Source organism: Pseudoliparis swirei, chromosome 16 (assembly GCF_029220125.1).
Source record: "Pseudoliparis swirei isolate HS2019 ecotype Mariana Trench chromosome 16, NWPU_hadal_v1, whole genome shotgun sequence".
Taxonomy (NCBI): Eukaryota; Metazoa; Chordata; class Actinopteri; order Perciformes; family Liparidae; genus Pseudoliparis; species Pseudoliparis swirei.
In genome coordinates this window covers 23,389,644-23,413,571 of record NC_079403.1, presented here as the reverse complement: position 1 = coordinate 23,413,571, position 23,928 = coordinate 23,389,644, and positions in this window count along the sequence as shown.

Below are 23,928 nucleotides of genomic sequence, written 5' to 3'. Positions count from 1 at the left end.
AGGGAGAGAGAGGGAGAGGGGGGGAGGGAGAGGAAGGGAGAGAGGGAAGAGAGAGAGAGAGGGAAGAGAGAGAGGGAGAGAGAGAGAGGGAAGAGAGAGAGAGAGAGGGGGAGGAGAGAGGTAGAGAGAGAGGAAGAGAGAGGAAGGGAGAGAGAGGGAGAGAGAGAGGAAGGAGAGAGAGGAAGAGGAGAGAGGAGAGGGAGAGAGGAGAGGAGAGAGAGGGAGAGGGAGAGAGAGAGAGGAGAGGAGAGAGAGGAGAGAGGAAGAGAGGAGAGGAGAGAAGGAGAGAGAGAGGGGGAGAGAGGGAAGAGAGGAGAGGAGAGGAGGCGAGAGAGAGAGAGAGGGAGAGAGAGGAGAGAGAGGAGGAGAGAGGAGAGAGAGAGGAGGAGAGAGAGGACATGTGTTTTTGTGTGCGTGTGTTTGTGTGTGTGTGTGTGTGTGTGTGTGTGTGTGTGTGTGTATGTATTTTTTTTGTGTGTGTGTGTGTGTGTGTGTGTATATAATGTATGCAGTATTACAGAGGGTGGATGGAGGTTGTTTGTGTGTGTGAACCCACATACATACACTCCAAAGGTGTCATGAATAAATACAATGAAGTATACACGTTGTACTTATAAACGATGAAGTCATTAATAAATACCGTTGTGTGTATTGAAAAGTCATTAATAAATACACGCTTATAAACGATGAAGTCATTAATAAATACACGTTATGCGATGAAGTCATTAATAAATACCGTTGTGTATAACGATGAAGTCATTAATAAACACGTTGTACTTATAAACGATGAAGTCATTAATAAATACCGTTGTGATGAAGTCATTAATAAATACCGTTGTGCTTATAAACGATGAAGTCATGAATAAACGTTATGCTTTTGATAAGTCATTAATAAATACATTATAAGCGATGAAGTCATTAATAAATACCGGTTAAACGATGAAGTCATTAATAAATACCGTTGTACTATAAACGATGAAGTCATTAATAAATACTACTTATAAACGATGAAGTCATTATAAATACACGTTATATAAGCGATGAAGTCATTAATAAATACACGTTGTCGTATAAGCGATGAAGTCATTAATAAATACCGATGAAGTCATTAATAAATACGTTATGCGTATAAGCGATGAAGTCATTAATAAATACGTTGTGCTTATAAGCGATGAAGTCATTAATAAATACACGTTGTACTTATAAGCGATGAAGTCATTAATAAATACACGTTGTACTTATAAGCGATGAAGTCATTAATAAATACACGTTTATAAACGATGAAGTCATTAATAAATACGTTGTACTTATAACGATGAAGTCATTAATAAATACACGTTGTATAAGCGATGAAGTCATTAATAAATACCGTTGTGCGTATAAGCGATGAAGTCATTAATAAATACACGTCTTATAAACGATGAAGTCATGAATACTTATAAACGATGAAGTCATTAATAAATACACGTTAGTCATGAATAAATTAATAATTGTATAAACGATGAAGTCATTAATAAATACACGTTGTATAAACGATGAAGTCATTAATAAATACCGTTGTACTTATAAGCGATGAAGTCATTAATAAATACACGTTGCGTATATAAGCGATGAAGTCATTAATAAATACACGTTGTACTTATAAACGATGAAGTCATTAATAAATACACGCGTTACTTATAAACGATGAAGTCATTAATAAATACACGTTGTACTTATAAGCGATGAAGTCATTAATAAATACACGTTAACTTATAAACGATGAAGTCATGAATAAATACACGTTGTATTATAAACGATGAAGTCATTAATAAATACACGTTGTACTTATAAACGATGAAGTCATTAATAAATACGTTGTACTTATAAGCGATGAAGTCATTAATAAATACCGTTGTATATAAGCGAACGATGAAGTCATTAATAAATACACGTTGTATAAGCGATGAAGTCATTAATAAATACACGTTATGCGTATAAGCGATGAAGTCATGAATAAATACACGTTGTACTTATAAGCGATGAAGTCATTAATAAATATAAGCGTACTTATGAAGTCATGAATAAATACCACGTATAAGCGATGAAGTCATTAATAAATACACGTATGTATGTATAAGCGATGAAGTCATTAATAAATACACATTGTACTTATAAGCGATGAAGTCATGAATAAATACCGTTGTACGTATAAACGATGAAGTCATTAATAAATACACGTTGTACTTATAAACGATGAAGTCATTAATAAATACACGTTGTACTTATAACGATGAAGTCATTAATAAATACACGTTGTGCGTATAAACGATGAAGTCATGAATAAATACACGTTGTACTTATAACGATGAAGTCATTAATAAATACACGTTGTATAAACGATGAAGTCATTAATAAATACACGTTGTATAAACGATGAAGTCATGAATAAATACACGTTAATTATAAACGATGAAGTCATTAATAAATACCGTTGTATTATAAACAATAAAGTCATTAATAAATACACGATGTACTTATAAACAATGAAGTCATTAATAAATACGTTGTACGTATAACGATGAAGTCATTAATAAATACGTGTATTATAAGCGATGAAGTCATTAATAAATACGAAGTCATGAATAAATACACGTTGTGCGTATAAACGATGAAGTCATTAATATACATACCGTTGTACTTATAAACGATGAAGTCATTAATAAATACGTTGTACTTATAAACGATGTTGTCATTAATAAATACACGTTGTACGTATAAACGATGAAGTCATGAATAAATACACGTTGTACTGACAAACGATGAAGTCATTAATAAATACCGTTGTGCGTATAAGCGATGAAGTCATTAATAAATACACGTATGTATAAGCGATGAAGTCATTAATAAATATTAAACGATGAAGTCATTAATAAATACACGTTGTACTTATAAATGATGAAGTCATTAATAAATACACGCTATGTATAAACGATGAAGTCATGAATAAATACACGTTGTACTTATAAACGATGAAGTCATTAATAAATACCGTTGTACTTATAAATGATGAAGTCATTAATAAATACACGTTATGAAGTTAAACGATGAAGTCATTAATAAATACCGTTGTACTTATAAACGATGAAGTCATTAATAAATACCTTATAAACGATGAAGTCATAAGCGATGAAGTCATGAATAAATACACGTTGTATTATAAACGATGAAGTCATTAATAAATACCGATGAAGTCATTAATAAATACGTTGTATAGCGATGAAGTCATTAATAAATACACGTTGTATGAAGTCATTAATAAATACACGTTGTACTTATAAACGATGAAGTCATTAATAAATACCGTTTATAAACGATGAAGTCATTAATAAATACATAAATGATGAAGTCATTAATAAATACACGTTGTACTTATAAACAATGAAGTCATTAATAAATACACGTTGTACTTATAAACGATGAAGTCATGAATAAATACACGTTGTACTTATAAACGATGAAGTCATTAATAAATACACGTTGTACTTATAAACGATGAAGTCATTAATAAATACACGTTGTACGTATAGACGATGAAGTCATGAATAAATACACGTACTTATAAATGATGAAGTCATTAATAAATACACGTTGTACGTATAGACGATGAAGTCATGAATAAATACACGTTGTACTTATAAACGATGAAGTCATGAATAAATACACGTTGTACTTATAAACGATGAAGTCATTAATAAATACACGTTGTACATATAAACGATGAAGTCATTAATAAATACACGTATGTATAAACGATGAAGTCATTAATAAATACACGTTGTACGTATAAACGATGAAGTCATTAATAAATACACGTTGTACTTATAAACGATGAAGTCATTAATAAATACACGTTGTACTTATAAATGATGAAGTCATTAATAAATACACGTTGTACGTATAAACGATGAAGTCATGAATAAATACACGTTGTACTTATAAATGATGAAGTCATTAATAAATACACGTTGTACTTATAAATGATGAAGTCATTAATAAATACACGTATGTATAAACAATGAAGTCATTAATAAATACACGTTGTACGTATAAACGATGAAGTCATTAATAAATACACGTTGTACTTATAAACGATGAAGTCATGAATAAATACACGTTGTACGTATAAACGATGAAGTCATGAATAAATACACGTTGTACGTATAAACGATGAAGTCATGAATAAATACACGTTGTATGTATAAACGATGAAGTCATTAATAAATACACGTTGTACGTATAAACGATGAAGTCATGAATAAATACACGTTGTACTTATAAATGATGAAGTCATTAATAAATACACGTATGTATAAACGATGAAGTCATGAATAAATACACGTTGTACGTATAAACGATGAAGTCATTAATAAATACACGTTGTACTTATAAACGATGAAGTCATTAATAAATACACATTGTACTTATAAACGATGAAGTCATGAATAAATACACGTTGTACTTATACACGATGAAGTCATTAATAAATACACGTTGTACGTATAAACGATGAAGTCATGAATAAATACACATTGTACGTATAAACGATGAAGTCATGAATAAATACACGTTGTACGTATAAACGATGAAGTCATGAATAAATACACGTTGTACGTATTAACGATGAAGTCATGAATAAATACACATTGTATGTATAAACGATGAAGTCATTAATAAATACACGTTGTATGTATAAACGATGAAGTCATTAATAAATACACGTTGTACGTATAAACGATGAAGTCATTAATAAATACACGTTGTATTTATAAACGATGAAGTCATTAATAAATACACGTATGTATAAACGATGAAGTCATTAATAAATACACATTGTACGTATAAATGATGAAGTCATTAATAAATACACGTTGTATGTATAAACGATGAAGTCATTAATAAATACACATTGTACGTATAAACGATGAAGTCATTAATAAATACACGTTGTATTTATAAACGATGAAGTCATTAATAAATACACGTATGTATAAACGATGAAGTCATTAATAAATACACATTGTACGTATAAACGATGAAGTCATTAATAAATACACGTTGTACTTATACACGATGAAGTCATTAATAAATACACGTTGTACTTATAAACGATGAAGTCATTAATAAATACACGTTGTACTTATAAACGATGAAGTCATTAATAAATACACGTATGTATAAACGATGAAGTCATTAATAAATACACGTTGTACGTATAAACGATGAAGTCATTAATAAATACACGTACTTATAAATGATGAAGTCATTAATAAATACACGTATGTATAAACGATGAAGTCATTAATAAATACACGTTGTACGTATAAACGATGAAGTCATTAATAAATACACGTTGTACTTATAAACGATGAAGTCATGAATAAATACACGTTGTACTTATACACGATGAAGTCATTAATAAATACACGTTGTACGTATAAACGATGAAGTCATGAATAAATACACGTTGTACGTATAAACGATGAAGTCATGAATAAATACACGTTGTACTTATAAACGATGAAGTGATTAATAAATACACGTTGTACTTATAAACGATGAAGTCATGAATAAATACACGTTGCACGTATAGACGATGAAGTCATTAATAAATACACGTTGTACTTATAAACGATGAAGTCATTAATAAATACACGTTGTACTTATAAATGATGAAGTCATTAATAAATACACGTTGTACGTATAAACGATGAAGTCATGAATAAATACACGTTGTACTTATAAACGATGAAGTCATTAATAAATACACGTTGTACTTATAAATGATGAAGTCATTAATAAATACACGTTGCTTATAGACGATGAAGTCATGAATAAATACACGTTGTACTTATAAACGATGAAGTCATTAATAAATACACGTTGTACTTATAAATGATGAAGTCATTAATAAATACACGTTGCACGTATAAACGATGAAGTCATGAATAAATACACGTTGTACTTATAAATGATGAAGTCATTAATAAATACACGTTGTACTTATAAACGATGAAGTCATGAATAAATACACGTTGCACATATAAACGATGAAGTGATTAATAAATACACGTTGTACTTATAAACGATGAAGTCATTAATAAATACACGTTGTACTTATAAACGATGAAGTCATGAATAAATACACGTTGCACGTATAAACGATGAAGTCATGAATAAATACACGTTGTACTTATAAACGATGAAGTCATGAATAAATACACGTTGTACTTATAAACGATGAAGTCATTAATAAATACACGTTGTACTTATAAACGATGAAGTCATGAATAAATACACGTTGTACTTATAAACGATGAAGTCATTAATAAATACACATTGTACTTATAAACGATGAAGTCATTAATAAATACACGTTGTACGTATAAACGATGAAGTCATGAATAAATACACGTTGTACGTATAAACGATGAAGTCATTAATAAATACACGTTGTACTTATAAACGATGAAGTCATGAATAAATACACGTTGTACGTATAAACGATGAAGTCATGAATAAATACACGTTGTACTTATAAACGATGAAGTCATTAATAAATACACGTTGTACGTATAAACGATGAAGTCATTAATAAATACACGTATGTATAAACAATGAAGTCATTAATAAATACACGTTGTACGTATAAACGATGAAGTCATTAATAAATACACGTTGTACTTATAAACGATGAAGTCATTAATAAATACACGTTGTACTTATAAATGATGAAGTCATTAATAAATACACGTTGTATGTATAAATGATGAAGTCATGAATAAATACACGTTGTACTTATAAATGATGAAGTCATTAATAAATACACGTTGTACTTATAAATGATGAAGTCATTAATAAATACACGTATGTATAAACAATGAAGTCATTAATAAATACACGTTGTACGTATAAACGATGAAGTCATTAATAAATACACGTTGTACTTATAAACGATGAAGTCATGAATAAATACACGTTGTACGTATAAACGATGAAGTCATGAATAAATACACGTTGTACGTATAAACGATGAAGTCATGAATAAATACACGTATGTATAAACGATGAAGTCATTAATAAATACACGTTGTAATATAAACGATGAAGTCATGAATAAATACACGTTGTACTTATAAACGATGAAGTCATTAATAAATACACGTATGTATAAACGATGAAGTCATGAATAAATACACGTTGTATGTATAAACGATGAAGTCATTAATAAATACACGTTGTACTTATAAACGATGAAGTCATTAATAAATACACATTGTACTTATAAACGATGAAGTCATGAATAAATACACGTTGTACTTATACACGATGAAGTCATTAATAAATACACGTTGTACGTATAAACGATGAAGTCATGAATAAATACACATTGTGATAAACGATGAAGTCATGAATAAATACACGTTGTTATAAACGATGAAGTCATGAATAAATACACGTTGTACGATGAAGTCATGAATAAATACACATTGTATGTAAACGATGAAGTCATTAATAAATACACGTTGTATACGATGAAGTCATTAATAAATACACGTTATAAACGATGAAGTCATTAATAAATACACGTTGTATTTATAAACGATGAAGTCATTAATAAATACACGATGTATAAACGATGAAGTCATTAATAAATACACATTGTACGATAAATGATGAAGTCATTAATAAATACACGTTGTATGTATAAACGATGAAGTCATTAATAAATACACATTGTACGTATAAACGATGAAGTCATTAATAAATACACGTTGTATTTATAAACGATGAAGTCATTAATAAATACACGATGTATAAACGATGAAGTCATTAATAAATACACATTGTACGTATAAACGATGAAGTCATTAATAAATACACGTTGTACTTATAACGATGAAGTCATTAATAAATACACGTTGTACGTATAAACGATGAAGTCATTAATAAATACACGTTGTACTTATAAACGATGAAGTCATTAATAAATACACGTTGTATGTATAAACGATGAAGTCATTAATAAATACACGTTGTACTTATAAACGATGAAGTCATTAATAAATACACGCATGTATAACCGATGAAGTCATTAATAAATACACGATGTATAAACGATGAAGTCATTAATAAATACACGTGTACGTATAAACGATGAAGTCATTAATAAATACACGTTGTACTTATAAACGATGAAGTCATGAATAAATACACGTTGTACTTATACACGATGAAGTCATTAATAAATACACGTTGTACGTATAAACGATGAAGTCATGAATAAATACACGTTGTACGTATAAACGATGAAGTCATGAATAAATACACGTTGTACTTATAAACGATGAAGTGATTAATAAATACACGTTGTACTTATAAACGATGAAGTCATGAATAAATACACGTTGCACGTATAGACGATGAAGTCATTAATAAATACACGTTGTACTTATAAACGATGAAGTCATTAATAAATACACGTTGTACTTATAAATGATGAAGTCATTAATAAATACACGTTGTACGTATAGACGATGAAGTCATGAATAAATACACGTTGTACTTATAAACGATGAAGTCATTAATAAATACACGTTGTACTTATAAATGATGAAGTCATTAATAAATACACGTTGTACTTATAAACGATGAAGTCATGAATAAATACACGTTGTACTTATAAACGATGAAGTCATTAATAAATACACGTTGTACTTATAAATGATGAAGTCATTAATAAATACACGTTGTACGTATAAACGATGAAGTCATGAATAAATACACGTTGTACTTATAAACGATGAAGTCATTAATAAATACACGTTGTACTTATAAATGATGAAGTCATTAATAAATACACGTATGTATAAACGATGAAGTCATTAATAAATACACGTTGTACGTATAAACGATGAAGTCATTAATAAATACACGTTGTACTTATAAACGATGAAGTCATTAATAAATACACGTTGTACTTATAAACGATGAAGTCATTAATAAATACACGTTGTACTTATAAACGATGAAGTCATGAATAAATACACGTTGTACTTATAAACGATGAAGTCATTAATAAATACACGTTGTACTTATAAACGATGAAGTCATGAATAAATACACGTTGCACGTATAAACGATGAAGTCATGAATAAATACACGTTGTACGTATAAACGATGAAGTCATGAATAAATACACGTTGTACGTATAGACGATGAAGTCATGAATAAATACACGTTGTACTTATAAACGATGAAGTCATTAATAAATACACGTTGTACTTATAAATGATGAAGTCATTAATAAATACACGTTGTACGTTTAAACGATGAAGTCATTAATAAATACACGTTGTATTTATAAACGATGAAGTCATTAATAAATACACGTATGTATAAACGATGACGTCATTAATAAATACACATTGTACGTATAAATGATGAAGTCATTAATAAATACACGTTGTACTTATAAACGATGAAGTCATTAATAAATACACGTTGTACGTATAAACGATGAAGTCATTAATAAATACACGTTGTACTTATAAACGATGAAGTCATTAATAAATACACGTTGTACTTATAAACGATGAAGTCATGAATAAATACACGTTGTACGTATAAACGATGAAGTCATGAATAAATACACGTTGTACGTATAAACGATGAAGTCATGAATAAATACACGTTGTACTTATAAACGATGAAGTCATTAATAAATACACGTTGTACTTATAAACGATGAAGTCATTAATAAATACACGTTGTACTTATAAACGATGAAGTCATTAATAAATACACGTTGTATGTATAAACGATGAAGTCATTAATAAATACACGTATGTATAAACGATGAAGTCATTAATAAATACACGTTGTACTTATAAACGATGAAGTCATTAATAAATACACGTTGTACTTATAAACGATGAAGTCATTAATAAATACACGTTGTACTTATAAACGATGAAGTCATTAATAAATACACATTGTACTTATAAATGATGAAGTCATTAATAAATACACGTTGTACGTAAACGATGAAGTCATGAATAAATACACGTTGTACTTATAAACGATGAAGTCATTAATAAATACACGTTGTACTTATAAATGATGAAGTCATTAATAAATACACGTATGTATAAACGATGAAGTCATTAATAAATACACGTTGTACGTATAAACGATGAAGTCATTAATAAATACACGTTGTACTTATAAACGATGAAGTCATGAATAAATACACGTTGTACGTATAAACGATGAAGTCATGAATAAATACACATTGTACGTATAAACGATGAAGTCATTAATAAATACACATTGTACTTATAAACGATGAAGTCATGAATAAATACACGTTGTACGTATAAACGATGAAGTCATTAATAAATACACGTTGTATGTATAAACGATGAAGTCATTAATAAATACACGTTGTACGTATAAACGATGAAGTCATGAATAAATACACATTGTACGTATAAACGATGAAGTCATTAATAAATACACATTGTACTTATAAACGATGAAGTCATGAATAAATACACGTTGTACGTATAAACGATGAAGTCATGAATAAATACACATTGTACGTATAAACGATGAAGTGATTAATAAATACACGTTGTACTTATAAACGATGAAGTCATGAATAAATACACGTTGCACTTATAAACGATGAAGTCATTAATAAATACACGTTGTACTTATAAATGATGAAGTCATTAATAAATACACGTTGTACGTATAAACGATGAAGTCATTAATAAATACACGTTGTACGTATAAACGATGGTCATTAATAAATACACATTGTATGTATAAACGATGAAGTCATGAATAAATACACGTTGTACGTATAAACGATGAAGTCATGAATAAATACACGTTGTACGTATTAACGATGAAGTCATGAATAAATACACATTGTATGTATAAACGATGAAGTCATTAATAAATACACGTTGTATGTATAAACGATGAAGTCATTAATAAATACACGTTGTACGTATAAACGATGAAGTCATTAATAAATACACGTTGTATTTATAAACGATGAAGTCATTAATAAATACACGTATGTATAAACGATGAAGTCATTAATAAATACATTGTACTTATAAATGATGAAGTCATTAATAAATACACGTTGTATGTATAAACGATGAAGTCATTAATAAATACACATTGTACGTATAAACGATGAAGTCATTAATAAATACACGTTGTATTTATAAACGATGAAGTCATTAATAAATACACGTATGTATAAACGATGAAGTCATTAATAAATACACATTGTACGTATAAACGATGAAGTCATTAATAAATACACGTTGTACTTATAAACGATGAAGTCATTAATAAATACACGTTGTACTTATAAACGATGAAGTCATTAATAAATACACGTTGTACTTATAAACGATGAAGTCATTAATAAATACACGTATGTATAAACGATGAAGTCATTAATAAATACACGTTGTACGTATAAACGATGAAGTCATTAATAAATACACGTTGTACTTATAAACGATGAAGTCATTAATAAATACACGTTGTACTTATAAACGATGAAGTCATTAATAAATACACGTTGTACGTATAAACGATGAAGTCATTAATAAATACACGTTGTACTTATAAACGATGAAGTCATGAATAAATACACGTTGTACTTATAAACGATGAAGTCATTAATAAATACACGTTGTACGTATAAACGATGAAGTCATTAATAAATACACGTTGTACTTATAAACGATGAAGTCATGAATAAATACACGTTGTACTTATAAACGATGAAGTCATTAATAAATACACGTTGTACGTATAAACGATGAAGTCATGAATAAATACACGTTGTACGTATAAACGATGAAGTCATTAATAAATACACGTTGTACGTATAAACGATGAAGTCATTAATAAATACACGTTGTACTTATAAATGATGAAGTCATTAATAAATACACGTTGTACTTATAAACGATGAAGTCATGAATAAATACACGTTGTACTTATAAACGATGAAGTCATTAATAAATACACGTTGTACTTATAAATGATGAAGTCATTAATAAATACACGTTGTACTTATAAACGATGAAGTCATGAATAAATACACGTTGTACTTATAAACGATGAAGTCATTAATAAATACACGTTGTACTTATAAATGATGAAGTCATTAATAAATACACGTATGTATAAACGATGAAGTCATTAATAAATACACGTTGTACTTATAAACGATGAAGTCATTAATAAATACACGTTGTACTTATAAATGATGAAGTCATTAATAAATACACGTTGTACTTATAAACAATGAAGTCATTAATAAATACACGTTGTACTTATAAACGATGAAGTCATTAATAAATACACGTTGTACTTATAAACGATGAAGTCATGAATAAATACACGTTGTACTTATAAACGATGAAGTCATTAATAAATACACGTTGTACATATAAACGATGAAGTCATTAATAAATACACGTATATGTATAAACGATGAAGTCATGAATAAATACACGTTGTACGTATAAACGATGAAGTCATTAATAAATACACGTTGTACGTATAAACGATGAAGTCATGAATAAATACACGTTGTACTTATAAACGATGAAGTCATTAATAAATACACGTTGTACTTATAAATGATGAAGTCATTAATAAATACACGTTGTACGTTTAAACGATGAAGTCATTAATAAATACACGTTGTATAAACGATGAAGTCATTAATAAATACGATGTATAAACGATGAAGTCATTAATAAATACACATTGTACTTATAAACGATGAAGTCATGAATAAATACACGTTGTACTTATACACGATGAAGTCATTAATAAATACACGTTGTACGTATAAACGATGAAGTCATGAATAAATACACGTTGTACTTATAAACGATGAAGTCATTAATAAATACACGTTGTACTTATAAACGATGAAGTCATGAATAAATACACGTTGTACGTATAAACGATGAAGTCATGAATAAATACACGTTGTACGTATAAACGATGAAGTCATGAATAAATACACGTTGTACTTATAAACGATGAAGTCATTAATAAATACACGTATGTATAAACGATGAAGTCATTAATAAATACACGTTGTACTTATAAACGATGAAGTCATTAATAAATACACATTGTACTTATAAATGATGAAGTCATTAATAAATACACGTTGTACGTATAAACGATGAAGTCATGAATAAATACACGTTGTACTTATAAACGATGAAGTCATTAATAAATACACGTTGTACTTATAAATGATGAAGTCATTAATAAATACACGTATGTATATAAACGATGAAGTCATTAATAAATACACGTTGTAATATAAACGATGAAGTCATTAATAAATACACATTGTACTTATAAACGATGAAGTCATGAATAAATACACGTTGTACGTATAAACGATGAAGTCATGAATAAATACACATTGTACGTATAAACGATGAAGTCATTAATAAATACACATTGTACTTATAAACGATGAAGTCATGAATAAATACACGTTGTACGTATAAACGATGAAGTCATTAATAAATACACGTTGTATGTATAAACGATGAAGTCATTAATAAATACACGTATGTATAAACGATGAAGTCATGAATAAATACACGTTGTACGTATAAACGATGAAGTCATTAATAAATACACGTTGTACTTATAAACGATGAAGTCATGAATAAATACACGTTGTACGTATAAACGATGAAGTCATGAATAAATACACGTTGTACGTATAAACGATGAAGTCATTAATAAATACACGTTGTACTTATAAACGATGAAGTCATGAATAAATACACGTTGTACTTATAAACGATGAAGTCATTAATAAATACACGTTGTACTTATAAATGATGAAGTCATTAATAAATACACGTATGTATAAACGATGAAGTCATTAATAAATACACGTTGTACGTATAAACGATGAAGTCATTAATAAATACACGTTGTACTTATAAACGATGAAGTCATGAATAAATACACGATGAAGTCATTAATAAATACACGTTGTATTATAAACGATGAAGTCATGAATAAATACACGTTGTACTTATAAGCGATGAAGTCATGAATAAATACACGTTGTACTTATAAACGATGAAGTGATTAATAAATACACGTTGTACTTATAAACGATGAAGTCATGAATAAATACACGTTGCACGTATAAACGATGAAGTCATGAATAAATACACGTTGTACTTATAAATGATGAAGTCATTAATAAATACACGTTGTACGTATAGACGATGAAGTCATGAATAAATACACGTACTTATAAATGATGAAGTCATTAATAAATACACGTTGTACTTATAAACGATGAAGTCATTAATAAATACACGTTGTACTTATAAATGATGAAGTCATTAATAAATACACGTTGTACGTATAAACGATGAAGTCATGAATAAATACACGTTGTACTTATAAACGATGAAGTCATTAATAAATACACGTTGTACTTATAAATGATGAAGTCATTAATAAATACACGTATGTATAAACGATGAAGTCATTAATAAATACACGTTGTACGTATAAACGATGAAGTCATTAATAAATACACGTTGTACTTATAAACGATGAAGTCATTAATAAATACACGTTGTACTTATAAATGATGAAGTCATTAATAAATACACGTTGTACGTATAAACGATGAAGTCATGAATAAATACACGTTGTACTTATAAACGATGAAGTCATTAATAAATACACGTTGTACTTATAAACGATGAAGTCATGAATAAATACACGTTGTACTTATAAATGATGAAGTCATGAATAAATACACGTTGTACTTATAAACGATGAAGTCATGAATAAATACACGTTGCACGTATAAACGATGAAGTGATTAATAAATACACGTTGTACTTATAAACGATGAAGTCATTAATAAATACACGTTGTACTTATAAACGATGAAGTCATGAATAAATACACGTTGTACGTATAAACGATGAAGTCATGAATAAATACACGTTGTACTTATAAACGATGAAGTCATGAATAAATACACGTTGTACTTATAAACGATGAAGTCATTAATAAATACACGTTGTACTTATAAACGATGAAGTCATGAATAAATACACGTTGCACGTATAAACGATGAAGTCATGAATAAATACACGTTGTACTTATAAATGATGAAGTCATTAATAAATACACGTTGTACGTATAAACAATGAAGTCATGAATAAATACACGTTGCACGTATAAACGATGAAGTCATGAATAAATACACGTTGTACTTATAAACGATGAAGTCATTAATAAATACACGTTGTACTTATAAATGATGAAGTCATTAATAAATACACGTATGTATAAACGATGAAGTCATTAATAAATACACGTTGTACGTATAAACGATGAAGTCATTAATAAATACACATTGTACTTATAAACGATGAAGTCATGAATAAATACACGTTGTACGTATAAACGATGAAGTCATGAATAAATACACGTTGTACTTATAAACGATGAAGTCATGAATAAATACACATTGTACGTATAAACGATGAAGTCATTAATAAATACACATTGTACTTATAAACGATGAAGTCATGAATAAATACACGTTGTACGTATAAACGATGAAGTCATTAATAAATACACGTTGTATGTATAAACGATGAAGTCATTAATAAATACACGTTGTACGTATAAACGATGAAGTCATGAATAAATACACATTGTACGTATAAACGATGAAGTCATTAATAAATACACATTGTACTTATAAACGATGAAGTCATGAATAAATACACGTTGTACGTATAAACGATGAAGTCATGAATAAATACACATTGTACGTATAAACGATGAAGTGATTAATAAATACACGTTGTACTTATAAACGATGAAGTCATGAATAAATACACGTTGCACGTATAGATGATGAAGTCATTAATAAATACACGTTGTACTTATAAACGATGAAGTCATTAATAAATACACGTTGTACTTATAAACGATGGTCATTAATAAATACACGTTGTACTTATAAACGATGAAGTCATTAATAAATACACGTTGTACTTATAAATGATGAAGTCATTAATAAATACACGTATGTATAAACGATGAAGTCATTAATAAATACACGTTGTATGTATAAACGATGAAGTCATTAATAAATACACGTTGTACGTATAAACGATGAAGTCATGAATAAATACACGTTGTACGTATAAACGATGAAGTCATGAATAAATACACGTTGTACTTATACACGATGAAGTCATTAATAAATACACGTTGTACGTATAAACGATGAAGTCATGAATAAATACACGTTGTACGTATAAACGATGAAGTCATGAATAAATACACGTTGTACTTATAAACGATGAAGTGATTAATAAATACACGTTGTACTTATAAACGATGAAGTCATGAATAAATACACGTTGCACGTATAAACGATGAAGTCATGAATAAATACACGTTGTACTTATAAATGATGAAGTCATTAATAAATACACGTTGTACGTATAGACGATGAAGTCATGAATAAATACACGTACTTATAAATGATGAAGTCATTAATAAATACACGTTGTACTTATAAACGATGAAGTCATTAATAAATACACGTTGTACTTATAAATGATGAAGTCATTAATAAATACACGTTGTACGTATAAACGATGAAGTCATGAATAAATACACGTTGTACTTATAAACGATGAAGTCATTAATAAATACACGTTGTACTTATAAATGATGAAGTCATTAATAAATACACGTATGTATAAACGATGAAGTCATTAATAAATACACGTTGTACGTATAAACGATGAAGTCATTAATAAATACACGTTGTACTTATAAACGATGAAGTCATTAATAAATACACGTTGTACTTATAAATGATGAAGTCATTAATAAATACACGTTGTACGTATAAACGATGAAGTCATGAATAAATACACGTTGTACTTATAAACGATGAAGTCATTAATAAATACACGTTGCACGTATAAACGATGAAGTCATGAATAAATACACGTTGTACTTATAAATGATGAAGTCATTAATAAATACACGTTGTACTTATAAACGATGAAGTCATGAATAAATACACGTTGCACATATAAACGATGAAGTGATTAATAAATACACGTTGTACTTATAAACGATGAAGTCATTAATAAATACACGTTGTACTTATAAACGATGAAGTCATGAATAAATACACGTTGCACGTATAAACGATGAAGTCATGAATAAATACACGTTGTACTTATAAACGATGAAGTCATTAATAAATACACGTTGTACTTATAAACGATGAAGTCATGAATAAATACACGTTGTACTTATAAACGATGAAGTCATGAATAAATACACGTTGTACTTATAAACGATGAAGTCATTAATAAATACACGTTGTACTTATAAATGATGAAGTCATGAATAAATACACGTTGCACGTATAAACGATGAAGTCATGAATAAATACACGTTGTACGTATAGACGATGAAGTCATGAATAAATACACGTTGTACTTATAAACGATGAAGTCATTAATAAATACACGTTGTACTTATAAATGATGAAGTCATTAATAAATACACGTTGTACGTTTAAACGATGAAGTCATTAATAAATACACGTTGTATTTATAAACGATGAAGTCATTAATAAATACACGTATGTATAAACGATGAAGTCATTAATAAATACACGTTGTACTTATAAACGATGAAGTCATTAATAAATACACATTGTACTTATAAATGATGAAGTCATTAATAAATACACGTTGTACGTATAAACGATGAAGTCATGAATAAATACACGTTGTACTTATAAACGATGAAGTCATTAATAAATACACGTTGTACTTATAAATGATGAAGTCATTAATAAATACACGTATGTATAAACGATGAAGTCATTAATAAATACACGTTGTACGTATAAACGATGAAGTCATTAATAAATACACATTGTACTTATAAACGATGAAGTCATGAATAAATACACGTTGTACGTATAAACGATGAAGTCATGAATAAATACACATTGTACGTATAAACGATGAAGTCATTAATAAATACACGTTGTACGTATAAACGATGAAGTCATGAATAAATACACATTGTACGTATAAACGATGAAGTCATTAATAAATACACGTTGTACGTATAAACGATGAAGTCATGAATAAATACACGTTGTACGTATAAACGATGAAGTCATGAATAAATACACATTGTACGTATAAACGATGAAGTCATTAATAAATACACGTTGTACGTATAAACGATGAAGTCATGAATAAATACACGTTGTACTTATAAACGATGAAGTCATTAATACACGTTGTACTTATAAACGATGAAGTCATGAATAAATACACGTTGTACTTATAAACGATGAAGTCATGAATAAATACACGTTGTACTTATACACGATGAAGTCATTAATAAATACACGTTGTACTTATAAACGATGAAGTCATTAATAAATACACGTTGTACTTATAAACGATGAAGTCATTAATAAATACACGTTGTACTTATACACGATGACTCGTCACTTCCTGGGATCCAGTGACCTCGAGGTCGCTGAGCGCTCCACTGGTTCCTTATCACCTTCCACTAATTAAAAATGATGTTCTGCTTCTCTCTTCAACACGATCACTTTGTGGCTGATCCGTTTGTTGTTTCCGTGACTCCAGCGTTGCCATGACACCCGAAAAAAACTAAATAATGTCTTCTACTTTTAGATTTCATTCCAACCTTTAAAAAAATCAATATATTCTTTCGGCCTCCGCTCGTAACACACCTAAACTAAAAAGGGTGTATCTCTGCAACCACAAGGGCTAGTTTAATAGTTTTGGTGTTAAAATAAAGGTAACGCCATGTGAGTGTTGTTCAGGTGTGTATATATCAGTATATATGTTACTGGTTAACAGTAAATAAAGATGAAACACGGCAAAAAATGAAAGTTTCCGCTTCGCCGAGGAAAATAAAAAGCAATTTTAGGATGATGATATCTTTGGAATGATGGAGGTGAAGGGTCTAAGGCTCACCAGGATCATAACACAATGTGTGAACGGTCTCTCTTTAAAGTTTGACTTTCATAAAATGAAGCAGAAGAAAGTTAGATATGTTTTAGTACAGAGAGTTCAGCCGAGCTCTCCAAAAATGGGCATTTGGGCACATCTTGGCACCATTCAAATACAATCCGTTTATTTTGTAAAGACCAAAATCACAAATTACAAATTCCCCTCCGAGGGCTTTACAATCTGTAGACATACGACATCCCTGACCTTTGACCTCACACCGGATCAGGATGAACTCCCAAAGAAAAACAGAAAAATAATCTTTCACAGGGAAAAAAAGGGGAAAACCTTCAGGAGAGCAACAGGAGGATCCCTCGACAGGATGGACAGAATAATAGATGTCATGTGACCAGATAAAGAGAGTTACAGCACATTCAATGAATATGACAGAAATTTATGAATAGTGAGTCGTGGGCAGAATCGTCTTGTTTTTTGCTATCTGACCTTTTCCAATAGCGCTGAGTTTCGGGTTGCTAGCTCCAGAAACATGCTGAGTGGGCTGACTCCGGACTCCTTTGAGTTGGTGTTTGAGTTGTGTTGAAATGGCTGACTAATTATTGTTGCCCAGGTTCTGTTGTTTAATTTGATGTGTATCATCTTTACCTTCGCATTGAAAATGTGGAAGGTTATGTTTTGATCGCCGTGTATTTATTTATTTATTTGTATGCGTGTTACTCGCATAACTCAAAAAGTATTAAACCGAATCGCATGAAATTTGGTGCGATGATTGGTTATTATCCGGGGACCATTTGATTAGATTTTGGGATCGATCGGGTCAAATGTCAAGGTCAATGTCATGAAAAGGTCAACATCTTCTTTTTACCACAGCGGTCAATTTCTATCCAATTGGCATGCAACTAATGCCAAAATGTTCATAATTCAATGCCCAATCTTGTGATATGCGAAGGTATGCGCTCTACCGAGTGCCCATTCTAGTTATATTTGCTCATGATTATTTTAATGTTTAACCATAAAGTGTCATAATGTGTCAAAATCCCCCGTATGGGGGGTCGACACACTGCCTGATCCACAGCTATTTGGATGTGTCTTTAAATCCGGAGACTAATTAGATTGTTGATCCCGTTTCTGTTTGTCTCTTTTTCTTTTTTGCCAGGTGGAATGAATGCGAACACAATTCCTTTCAAATTCGAATATTTATATTTCGTGCAATCGCGACTCTCTTTTAATCTCGGACGTTTGGGTAAGGAAAAACCACTCGGGCGCTCCGTCTCAGCCGAGGCGCAGTCAGTCGCATCGTCATCTCTCACATACATCTGAGAACGCTGCAGCATAAGCTCCCGACTGCGAGGGCAGCCGGCCGGGAACAGATGGACGCTCGTACGAACGAGTCGCAGCGATCCAAACACTCCTCCTCTCCGCCCGCCTTGGCCACGCCACACCAAATGCTATAGCTCCCATATTGAGGGGGGGATATGATGACAACATGACGTTAGGCGAGAGCTGCGCGGGCTTCGGAGCGAGCGCCGACAGATGGACGGCGGCGGGAACATGTTGCGGCGCCCCAGACCTGCTACCCCCCTGGCAGAACTCTGCGCCGCGCAGGTTAGCGCGACTGGGCGAGCTAACGCTGCCGACGCTAACGCAGCTGCTTCCCGCTGGACTCCTGCCTGCGCCGGTTTGGATTGTGCGCATTGCATCCTGTCTATGTTGTGTTATCGTATCAGCGCATAGCTTTTGTTCGCCCCCCCGAGGTTGACTCACTCCCCCCGCGCCGCTCGTAAACTAGGGTGACCAGATGTCCTCTTTTCCCCGGACACGTCCTCTTTTTGAAACCTAAAAAATGCGTCCGGCAGGGATTCCAAAAACTTCCGGGATTTTGCTTCGTCGGATATTTGTGTTTCTCTGGGTCTTTCACAAACTAGTATTTACCCCTTGCAAGTTTTGGAAATGGTATCTCCCTTACGTTCCACCTTCTTGCGCGAGCTCTGACCGTAGAGAGAACAGTCATTGGTCGACCGATCTCAGGGTTGCCAGATACACGATAATTATCCTCCAAATACGACCATTTTGAGCCTTTGGTACGATACTTCACCGTTTCCAATCTGGCAACACTGAGCACCTCGCCGCCTCCACTAGTTCATTGTTGTTTGTGCGGCATGCTGTACACTAGGACCAGCGCCGCCGCTCCCATGACGCGCACTAGGCACCTTTTAACCCTCGTGTCGCCTTCGGGTCAATTAGACCCGATTCAATGTTAGCGTGCCGGTGTTTCTTTTGAAGTCAACAAAACAAACATAAAGTACCTTTTATGGACCTCATTAATAAAAATATGTTAGTAAATATAATTAGTACAAGAGGGAAGGGTACAGGGTAATCGGGTCATATTGACCCGAAGGCAACACAAGGGTTAAGCATGTTTATCACAAAACAGGCAGAACAAGAGAGATGTTTAATCGCTCCCCCCCTGCTTTGCTAGTGGTTCCTCCACCCAGCTTCCACAACCCCAACTTCCTTTGTCCAGCAGTAGTGAGCAGGACGATAGGGGCGTCAACAGATCACCCCACAACAGCTCGTAACCGCAGCGTTCACCGCGGAGGTCCTAAAAACCGAAGGCGAGGCCGCACGACAACTAAAAACACGTCTTTTCCGAATATACCTTGAATAAAAACAGATTAGCACTTCAGTGGCACTTGAATGGCACTTATTGTGGTCTTTTTTGTAGTTTGGCTTTCTTGAAGAAATGTAACTTTCTGGATTCTTGCTGTTCTGAGTTTGTACTCATGGTTGAATTCACTTATTGTTAGTCGCTTCGGATAAAAACGTTTGCTCACGCCGCTTCCAGTCAGCAGCCGTGTCTCGTTGATGGGGGATATAAACGTCTGACGGGGTGGAATTAGCTGTAAGAGCTGATTACTTTTGATCTGTGTCTCTTTATGCGAGGAAGTCTGACAGATGCTGCCATGCCTGAAGACTGTAACATCTGATTCACAGCAGAAACATGTCCTAATGCACATATGCTGACTGTTGATTGGGTTTCCCATTGTGTAGTTACATGCCTGAACCCTTTGGTGGTGACTGGGCGGGAAAGAGTGAAGAGAAAAAACTAAATATTTGAGCTTTGAGAAGGAAGTGACTGAAATTGTCTCCGCCAGAGAAGACAATTCTTTATTAGTTTTAAGGAAGTCTCCCGACCCGCTCCGCTACCACCAAGCTCAACAATACAACCGTGATATGTGCATATAACTGTCACTTGTAAAGTCAGCTCATGTTTAGAGTAACTTGTACTCATGTGAGCTGAAATGATTACCGAAACCTTTTAGCATTTAGCTGCCCTCTTATTCTACTAACTACATTATAATAGCTAGCTAACGTTAGCTAGCAAACTCATAAAGTTAGTAAAGTTAATTTCCTTCCCGAACTGTAAAAGTAAGAGTTATGAAATATCACAGTTGTATTGCTCTTCTTGGTCATGCGGCATTGGACGTGATGCAAGGCATTAAATATGTGCTCAACGGGTTTCTTTCTTTATTGGCGATAAACAGAGAGACCTTCAACAACACGCTCAACTTCTTCTTCTTCTTTATCGCAGCTCTGTTGTTGGTCTGAGATCCTGCTTCAGGATCCAGAGTCAGAGGGTCTGAGTGGAGTCCTGAGGAAGTGTTTCCTCTTCAGTCGCTTCACTTCCTGTTGAATCACGTCTGACTCTGAACATCTTTCAGTCTGAATCAGCGCAGATTGTGGAAAATTAATTGACTCCTGATTGAGAAAAAGTTCTCTGATTGTGTGTGTGTGTGTGTGCGGGTGTATGTGCGTGTGTGTTCTTGTGCGTGTGTGTATGTATGTATGGGTGTGTGTATGTGTTTGTGGTGTACGTGCATGCGGGTGTATTCACGTGTGTGCCTATGTATGGGTGTGTGCGTGTGTGTGTGAATGTGTGTGTCTGTGTGCATGTTTGTGTGTGTATGTGCGTGTGTGTATGTATGGGTGTGTGTGTGCATGTGTGTGCGTGTATGCGTGTGTGCGTGTATGCGTGTGTGTATGTATGGGTGTGTGCGTTTGTGTGTACGTGTGTCTGGATGTATGTGTATGCGTGTGTGCCTCTTTGCGTGTGTGTATGTGCGTGTGTGTGTATGCGTGTGTGTGCATGTGCGTGTGCTTGCTGTCTGCCCGGTGACACCCTGTGAGAGGCTGCTTCCTCAGAGGCCGATTGGTCCGATGTGTTTCATGTTTCATGTTTCATGTTCTTTTTTCTGTGTTACCATCTTTTCTTTTTACATCTGAAGATATTTGAGAAGAAAAACCAAACTAATTACCAATTTCTGAGCAAATAAACATTAAACACTAAACTCAATAATACAAGTGACCTGTACATAATAGTAATGTCAAGACATAGAGTTCATACATTTCTATCCTGACCTCTTCACCTCTTTGTGTATTAACGTGAACACAAACCCACAAATCCTCTTTCACTGGGGTCCGAGGTCTCTTTCTCGACTCTACATTATTTCTTAAATTCAACTTTTAAAAGTCCTTTGCCTTTGATATATAGCCAAATAATATACATCAAACATTGCAGAACAATCTCAGCTTTCTATATTATGAAGCACCGTCGTCTTTAGGCGCATCGTAGAGACGTCCTTTAGCCTAAAGTCACTGATACAACTTCTAAAGTTCGATTTATTATAATTCTTCAAATCTCTTGTGGAAACAGACCTTTCTTTACTCAAGTGGACGAACTGTTTTGTTCCTATTTCACACACACACA